Source organism: Rhinopithecus bieti, unplaced genomic scaffold (genome assembly GCF_001698545.2).
Source record: "Rhinopithecus bieti isolate Rb0 unplaced genomic scaffold, ASM169854v2 scaffold_21201, whole genome shotgun sequence".
Classification (NCBI taxonomy): Eukaryota; Metazoa; Chordata; class Mammalia; order Primates; family Cercopithecidae; genus Rhinopithecus; species Rhinopithecus bieti.
The window spans coordinates 673,177-682,869 of NW_016810610.1; the positions used below are offsets into that span (position 1 = coordinate 673,177).

General features: G+C 42.4%; 1 pseudogene; it reads left to right on the plus strand.

Moving 5' to 3' along the window:
- Positions 1-7,181: 7,181 nt before the first annotated feature.
- Positions 7,182-7,858, plus strand: LOC108542452 (peptidyl-prolyl cis-trans isomerase A pseudogene; annotated as a pseudogene).
- The last annotated feature ends 1,835 nt before the right edge of the window (positions 7,859-9,693 follow it).

The window sequence follows — 9,693 nt, forward strand, 5'->3', positions numbered from 1 at the left end:
ATCATTACTTTAAAGCACTTATTTATCATATACCAAATGAAATGGCAAAATGATCTTTTAAACCCTAAGGAAGGTGATATAATTTTATATTAATGTGAGAAGGTTTTGAGAACCAAGTTTAAAACTTGATGATATGAGGAATAGCTGGATTACTAAAATTGAAAATTAGGGCTACGTTAATGGATTTATTGATGGGCATAGGTTTTCTTTTTCATAGCAAATATCACTCTTGCTTTGTTTCTATTGTGTCATGGTTTGGATACCTATAAACCCCAAATACCTAATTTGTTTTTAGAAGTCATTGGCACACACCCTGTGTGAAGTGAGCACCTCCTGACAGGTTCGCGCTGTGCCAGTTTTCCTCCCTCCTACTTGCTAGCATTTACGGTGCCACTGCCCCGGGCTGAGTGGGCTGGGCCGGAGGCTGGCTCTGGTCCCCGGCCCCTACTGCTGGGCAGATCAGCTGCTCAGGAAGCCGCGTGCCAGCTCCTGAGGGCTGATCGCCACTTGCCCCAGGGCAGAAGAAGCCTTGCCGGCTGCCAGATGGGAGTTCTTCAGTTTGTACTTTTTAGTAACTGGTTGTGTCTCTGACTCAGGCTGTTTTATAAGTACACTTAAATTCTCAGAAAACCAGAGTGGCCTTACTTAAGCTGTGATGAATGGGGTGTGGGGAGGAAGGTGGGACAGTGAGACTGAGAATTGTTTTTCTCTGATTCCATGGAGCAGAAATGAGATGGGAAGGGGCGTGTTTTGTGTCTGACCTGGAATTTTGTTCTCTTCCTTCCTCCGCCGGAGTGACCTGAGTCATGAGGCTGAGAGATTCAGATTACTGTGAATTCTAGTTCTTATTGAACCCAGACTGGACCAGAAGCCCTCAGCATAGCCCTAGGACTTAGTGATCCATTCAGCATCTGTTATGAGTTGAATTATGTCTCCCTCAAATTCCTATGTTGCAGCCCTAACTCCCAGTATCTCAGGATGTGACTGTATTTGGAGACAGGATCTATAAAGAGGTAATGTAGTTAAAATAGCTTAATCCAGTATGAATGGTGTATTAGTTCATTTTCACACTGCCGATAAAGACATACCTGAGACTGGGTAATTTATAAAGGAAAAGAGATTTACTGGACTCACAGTTCCACGTGACTGGGGAGGCCTCACAATCATGGCAGAAGGGGAAAGCCACGTCTTACATGGTGGCAGGCAAGAGAGAATGAGAGCCAAGCAGAAGGAGAAACCCCTTATAAAACCATCAGATCCTATGAGACTTATTCACTACCATGAGAACAGTACGGGGGAAATTGCCCCCATGATTCGATTATTTCCCACTGTGTCCCTCCCACAGCAGTTGGGAATTATGGGAGCTACAATTCAAGATGAGACTTGGGTGGGGACACAGCCAAACCATATCAAATGTTGTCCTTATAAGAAGAGGAAATCTGGACACAGAGACAGAGAGACCAGACACATCTGTGCAATGAAGCTCATCCATGTGAGGACACAGCAAAAGGGCCATCATCTGCAAGCAAGAAGAGGGGGCTTAGAAGAACAAAACCAGCCAGCATTTTGGTCTTGGACTTCTAGAGCCTGTGGTATTTTGTTGTTGTCATCTTAGCAACTAATATAGCGTTTTTAGCCAACAAATCCTGCTTTGTTCCCCACTGCCCTCTCCAGGGATGGGGGAGGGAGGCATTCCCTGGGTGGAGCCTGGGCAAGGAGCTCTCGTCACTGAATCCTAAATCCTGTGTCTCTGATTTTCCATAGATACTGGGGCTATCAAGGAAAGATTTTTGACTCATCTTGCCAAGTTCTAAACTATTTGGATATCAAACTTAGGTGAAGACCTAGTGTAGGAAATCAGGGAGGCTGTAGTTAGGAGAATTTCACAGGCATGCAGGAGTAAGGTCATGTAGGATGCTAGCTGAAATGTGTTGATAAGCATTAGTTGCCACAGTGATGGTGTGATGGCAATAGAATCTGGAAACTTTGGTTTCCCAAAGAAACTGACATCCTAATAATCTCTTATGATCAGAGATCAAAATCTGAGGTGCCTTAGTTTGGTTGTACAAAACTTCATAAATGGAAATCCTTCTTTCTGTTGGATGTGTTTTATTTCCAACAGAAATAAAATGCCATTGCATTTATCTCCAATGCCATTGCATTATCATTGCCATTTCTAGCAGCAGGATTCTTTGAGAAAGTTATTGAATTGTAATGGACCCAGTTCTAACCTAAGTGACTTTGTATAATTCATTGACTCTCTGTGTCTCAGTTTTCCTTTCTAAAAAGGGGGATAATTATTGCAGCTCCTCAATACACAGATACATTATTTTGATGTTGTGGGAATGGGGTTTGAATTTGTAGAGAGAGAATGGATTTCAAAAAGGCCTTTCTTTGCCCATTTAATTTAGTCTTGAGAAAATGATGTAGCCTTTCTGAACCTCAGTTCTCTCCTCTATAAAATGGTGATAGTAATGGTTACTCCAGTGGAGGGTGTGAGTATTAAGTGAGAATGTATGGAGAGCACCTTACATTGATTCCTGCATGTTTTAAGGGCTCTATAAATGTTAGCGCTTGATGATGATGATATTTTAAAATCATTGAAATTACTAACAAAAGGTGAGTTAGTTGCGTTAGGTACTTAAGTATTATGCTGTCCCTTAAAGGTGCATCTACTTAACAGATAGGTTAGTTGACCATTTAGCATAAGGCTAATGGAAAGGAGTGTAAGATTTAGGATAACGTACAGAGATGTAACTAGAGAATGAGGTCTTGTTCCTTTGACCTACAAATGCTAAACTCTCAGTACATACCATCAAACAGGCTTCCTCTAACTGTAATATGCACATAAATTCCCTGGAAATCTTGTTGAAATGCGAACTCTGATTCAGTATGTGGGGGTCTGGGTTGAGTGCTGACATTCTCCATTTCTAAGAAGTTCCCAGGTGAGGGCGCTACTGCAGCTCAAGGTCCGGATTTTGAGCAGCGAGGTCCCAGAGTGGATGGTAGAGCTAGCTGTGATCCCTATCTGTATTTCACTTTTTATCAACCAATTATTATTGTCTATCAACTTACATTAAGCTTCAGAAACATTTCATTTTGACTTTTCATGTCAAATTCCCCACCTCTTGCTACTTTCCTGCCCCCGGCCTCTCTATTTAGTACTTGTCTTTTTTTTTTTTTCTTATTTAAAGAATAATAACAACAATGACTAATATCTGTCAGGAATCAGGAACTGTTTCCTTAAATTTTCACAACATCCCATGAGGTAGGTATCATAATTATCCCCATCTTACAGGTGAGAATACAGAGGCACATATAGATAAAATAACTTGCCCAATCACCCAGCTAGTGAGTGGTAAACCAGAAATATTTTAAGAGTTTATTTAAAGGAGCCCTTTTGTAAATGAGAATCCCTAGGGATAGCTGGCATAGTGCACCCCCTTTATCAGTTTCTGTTACATCCCTTTAGGTTTTTGTCACATTTTAGAAAACGTAGAGCCCCCCTTCCAAGGAGCCAGCAACTGTGGCATTCATCCAGAATGCAACCCCAGGCAACTGCAGAGTCTAGGAAGTCCGTGATGTTTTCTCAGAGTGGCACCAGGGCCAGAACCCACACAGCTGAGCTGTGGTTTGCTACCTTATGAGTGAAGGCTGTAAGAGTGAAGGTCACAGCCAGCAGACAGATCCTGTAGGATGTGTTCACATCCTTTTCACCTGCTTCTTTCATAATTTGAGTATAAATTTAATTTTTATCAACCGAATATTATTTTCTATTGATTTACTTCTGAAGTACTGACTTCTGAAAACTTCAGAATATTTTTATTTTTCATCTTACATAGGCAGGGCTTTTGCTACTATTCTGCCTGTTGCCTCTGTGTCTAGTACTTTAAAAATGATTAAAATAGACTGGGCATGGTGGCTCATGCCTGTAATCCCAGCACTTTGCGGGGGTGAGGCGGGAGGATGGCTTGAGGCCAGGAGTTCGAGACCAGCCTGAGCAACACAGCAAGAACCCCATCTCTACAAAAAAAAAATAAAAAAAATAAATAATCAGCCAGGCATGGTGGCGTGTGCCTGTGTCCTAGCTGTTTGGGAGGCTGAGGTGGGAGGATCACTGAGCCTGGGAGTTCCAGGTTACAGTGAGCTAGGATCATGCCACTGTACTCCAGCCCAAGTGACAGATCTAGACCCTGTCTCTGGAAGAAAAAAAAAAAAAAAGAAAGAAAGAAAAGAAAAGAAATAAAAAGAAAGAAAGAAAAAATGCTTAAAATTATATCAGCAACAGCAACACCCCACCTGCAATCCTGTGCTTGTATAGCTGTGGGCTGTGCGAGGAAGAGCTGCAGGGGATAGACCTGAACCCTGTGATGGATGACAGGGGCGCATCCCGTAGGGGCTGTGTTCTTAACGATCTGGGGAGAGTGCATGCATGGGTGCACGTTGCACAGAGCCTGTGGCTGGTCCACCCCGCCTTGGCTGCTCATTCTCTCACTTGCTCTAGTCACTTACACTCACAGGCCTTCATTTTCTTCCTTTCTAAAATGAAAGGATTGGGTAGGATGGGGATTTTTCAACGTGTGTGTTTATTTTTAGCTATGGAATCCTTTATTTAGATGAGGGCTCACCTGGAATCCCAGAAATTAGAACATAAGAGCTGAATTTTCTTTGGTGGAAATTGGACCCAGAACCAACTCTCCGCCTTCCCCCTGCTGCCTCCCTCACCAATCCCAATACAGCCTCCTCCTTCTGTTAGCTAGAGAACAGCTGGCCCAGATGGGAAGCCTCCCTTTAGCTTCCACACTGTGCCTGTGCGCTCAAAGGAATAAAACATGGGGTTTCAGAAGGCCACTGTTTGGGAGGAGTATTTGCTAAAGGCAGTTTTGTTTTTAACTCCAGTGACTGGTTATTATAAACCCTGAAATGATTCAGCAAAGTGTCCTTGGTGTTGACTTATTTATTTTGAAAGGGAGGCTGAGGCAGGAGAATTGCTTGAACCCCGCAGGCAGAGATTGCAGTGAGCTGAGATGGCGCCACTGCACTCCAGCCTGAGCAACAGAGCGAGACTCCATCTCAAAAAAAAAAAATGCATTTAAACCTTTCAAAATAAATAAGTAGCTGGGACTACAGGCACCCGTCACCACGCCCAGCTAATTTTGTATTTTAGTAGAGACAAGGTTTCACCATATTGGCCAGGCTGGTCTCAAACTCCTGACCTTGTGATCTGCCTGCCTTGGCCTCCCAAAGTGCTGGGATTACAGGCGTGAGCCACTGCACCCAACCCATTTTTTTACTCTATGATTAAAAATACTTTATCCTTTTGAACTTAGACTTTTGTGACTGGAAGTTTCTTGTTTTGGGGAAATATGGAAGATCATTGGAAGGACCAGAGTAGAAAGGTTTTGTTCGTTTGTTTTTGACAAGCTCTATAACGTTGTGATGAGTATTGAGCAGACTAGCCCATCTTCCTTTGCTGAAACAATAATCTTCTTGGAAGAGACAAAAGTTGAAAGGAGGCAGAGACAAAACATGAAAAGTTTCAGAAATCTTTGAAGGTCTTTTTGAAAGTCTTCAAAAATCTTTGAAAGTCTTTGGAATAATTAGTTCACTTGAGACCATCAATAAAATGCTTACTTTCATTGGAGACTAGGTATGAATGTTTTACTGTCAGCAGAATTGTTAACTAGAGGGAATAATACAGAATGTTAAATAAATTTGAAGTCTCCCAAATTAAACTGGAGAGCTGAATTGAAGTCAGTGATCTGGAGTAGCATGCTTATTCTCAGTAGAATATGGCGTATTTTCTCTTCCCACTGACTTTGAATGAAGCTTCCATGGAGAAGGTGGTGGAACAGCTTAGTAGTAATACACACTGAATGAACAGTGCAGGAGAGAGAGAATGATGTAGTAACATTTCTTGGGCAGGTATATGTCTTCTAGATGTTTGTTTTCCTACCCTCTAACAACAACAAAAATCTGTATTAAATGTAGCCTTCTGTGTATAGCACAGTCAATAAATATCCTCTTTCATTCTCTGGGGGTGAAGCTATGTATGGAGCATTTTGCAATTGCTGTGGTCTTATATCACTCATGTGCCAAATGAAAGTGGTAATGAATATGGAAGTTATAAAAAATCCACACTATAGTAAGTCATTATGATTTAACCCAGTGCTTCATCTGTTTACAATGAAAGAAGGGTAGAATCTCCTCGTTCTGCAGTAATTTGTTCCCTTTTAGACCTTATCATTACAACTTTTTCAAAGACACCAAGAGTGGAATCCCTGATTCCTACAACTTATTTGCATCAAATGAGTCATCAAAGAGAAATGCCTGTTGTTTTTGCAGGGAATACAGCATGCATTTTAATCCCCTGTAACGTAGCAGACTGGGAGGGAGTGAGAGGCAGAATGAAATGGGTAAAAGGGAGAAGAGAGAGACATAGAAAATCCATCACTGTAAACTTCTTAGCTGTGTGTGCAAATGTAGAAACTGTTTTATGGATACCACTGAGTGCATTCCGCTTCTAATTATTTGTTTATATGAAAAAATTCATGCAAATAACAGCATTGATATTAATTAATTGGCATCCACGTGTATTCTTTCAGCAGAGCTACAAGAAGAAGCTGTGAGAATGTTGAGGTGGAGCCGTTGAGCACGTCTCATAATAGCACAGAGATCGAGACATACAGACCTGAGTTCAAATCTCTGCTCTTCTGCATACAAGATGTGACTCTGAAAAAATTACTCTCTTTAGGCTTAGTTTTCTCACCTTTTAAAGAGGGATTCATAATTATCCTTATCTCCTAAGGTTGTTAGAAGGAACAATTAAAAGATACGTGTGAGAAATGTTTACTATAGTCAGAATAACTATTTGAAAAATACTAGCCAGGGCCAGGCGAGGTGGTTCGCACCTGTAATCACAGCACTTTGGGAGGCCAAGGCAGGAGGATCACTTGAGGTCAGGAGTTCAAGACCAGCCTGGCCAACATGGCGAAACCCCGTCTCTATTAAAAATACAAAAATTGGCTGAGTGTGGTAGTGCATGCCTGTAGTCTCAGCTCCTTGGGAGGCTGAGGTGGGAGAATCACATGAACCTGGGAGGCAGAGGTTGCAGGGAGCTGAGATTACACCACTGCACTCCAGCTTGGGAGACAGAGCAAGACTCCATCTAAAAAAAAAAAAAAAAAGGCTTTTGCAGATGCTGCCACCACCAGGAGCCCTGTACTATCAACCATGGTCAATCCCCGGTGTTCTTCGACATCGCCCTCGATGGTGAGCCCTTGGGCTGCGTCTCCTTTGAGCTGTTTGCAGACAAGTTTCCAAAGACAGCAGAAAACTTTCGTGCTCTGGGCACTGGAGAGAAAGGATTTGGTCGTAAGGGTTCCTGCTTTCACAGAATTATTCCAGGGTTTATGTGTCAGGGTGGTGACTTCATATGCCATAAAGGCACTGGTGGCAAGTCCATCTACGGGGAGAAATTTGATGATGAGAACTTCATCCTAAAGCATATGGGTCCTGGCATCTTCTCTGTGGCAAATGCTGGACCTAACACAAACGGTTCCCAGTTTTTCATCTGCACTGCCAAGAGTGAGTGGTTTGATGGCAAGCATGTGGTCTTTGGCAAGATGAAAGAAGGCATGAATATTGTGGAGGCCACGGGGCACTTTGGGTCCAGGAATGGCAAGACCAGCAAGAACATCACCATTGCTGACTGTGGATAACTTGAATAGTTTGACTTGTGTTTTATCTTAACCACGAGACCATTCCTTTTATAGCTCAGGAGAGCACCCACCACCCCATTTGCTCGCAGTATCCTAGAATCTTTGTGCTCTTGCTGCAGTTCCCTTTGGGTTCCATGTTTTCCTTGTTCCCTATGCCTAGCTGGATTGAATAGTTGAGTTAAGTTTATGATTATGAAATTAAAACTACATAACAACTATAAAAAATTAGCCCCATTTTGGGGTGGTGGTGGCAGATGCTAAGGGACAGCATCAAGCAGTGACTGGGATAAGCATCAAGTCAGGAAGTGGATTCCCATGTACTCACTACTCTTCCCTGTCCAGCTGATTGTTGAATGTGGAGAGTTCAGTTTTCTGTGTGCTAGAGATTTCATCTCAAATCTCTTTTGAAAGATACTGATCATGAAGAGAGAAAAAAAATCAAAAAGAAAAAGAATTCTGAAGGAAAGAGGCAAGGAAAGGAAAAGAAAAAGAGGTAACAGAAAAGGTGTGGCCAGGCACAGTGGCTCACACTTCTAATCCCAGCACTTTGGGAGGCCAAGATGGGTGGATCACTTGAGACCAGGAGTTCAAGGCCAGCCTGGCCAACGTAGTGAAACCCCATCTGTACTGAAAATACAAAAATTAGCTGGGAGTGGTGGTGCACTCCTGTAATCCCAGCTACTCGGGAAGCTGAGGCATGAGAATTGCTTGAACCCTCGAGGTGGAGGTTGCAGTGAGCCAAGATTGAGCCACTGCACTCCAGCCTGGGCAACAGAGTAAGATTCTATCAAAACAAAACAAAACTGTGGGTGAACTCTGTCAAACTCATTTATTCTAAGGTAGATAGGATGGCTATTATTGGCCCATTTTACAGATTTGGAAGACAGGTGATTTGTCTAGGGTCATTGGTGAGCTGGTGATAGGACCAGGACAAGAAGCTGGGTCTTCTGCCTCTTCCTGGTCTGGTACATGCTGGATGGCAGCTCCTGCCTGAACTTGGTGAACTGCCCTGTACAGTAGCCATGAGGTAAGAGAAGCAGCCTGCTACGATAGCCTCCCTCCCCGCAGCCTCTGTAGAGACAGGGACCACCCATTGGCCATCTTTGTGAAAGAGATTAATTCAGGAAAATCTCTTGAAAGCAGAATGTGACTCAGAAAAATGATTCTTCTGACGTCAGTAACAAGAACCGCTCCTTGCACACATAGTCTTTGAGTATTCAAACGTTTTGCAAAAGGCATAAACAGCCTTTGGGTATACGCTAAATTTTTGGATTGCTGAACTTGTCTTTTATATCACCCTACCATTACTCCAGGCATGAAAATGGCTTTGGCATCTTCTCTGATTACTGGTTCATCCTGAGCTGTTTTAGTATTCTTGAGAATAGTTTTAGCATCCTGGACACGGTCTCTGATTCTAGCTGCTTATGTCCAAACCCCAACTATACTCCTTGTTAGCAGAGTGACTTAGGGCAATTTCTTTAACTTCTCACCTTTTCTTTAACGGCTTCATCTTTAAAATGGAGATGATGATGGTCCCTGCCCTAGAGGGTTATAAGAAATCAATGAGGGGAATCTTTGTTCAGTGCCTGCAGAGAGTGAGCCTTCAGTCAATGTGAGCTATGAACAATAATAAGGCCGTTTCTTTGCAGTTTACAAAGCATTGCAGTTTATGAAGTTTATAGGACCAATGATTTGGGCTTATAGTTGAATATCATTGGAGTACAAGTTCAGGGAAAATGACAAATCATTACTTTTTTCCTGTGCCTTTCTAGATAAAGTCTAGAAGTTTCTTCTTCCTTATTGAATCTGACCTTTTAAGAAATTTAGTTTTTATCTTTCCCAGTGGAATCATTTTTCATGTGGAATTCAATTTGCTTCAAGTTTCCGTCTCTTCTGCTTAGTTTAAAAGATGAGGTCAAGGCCCCATGAATGTTTTGTTACTGATACCTGCTATTTTTCACTCTCAGCCTCA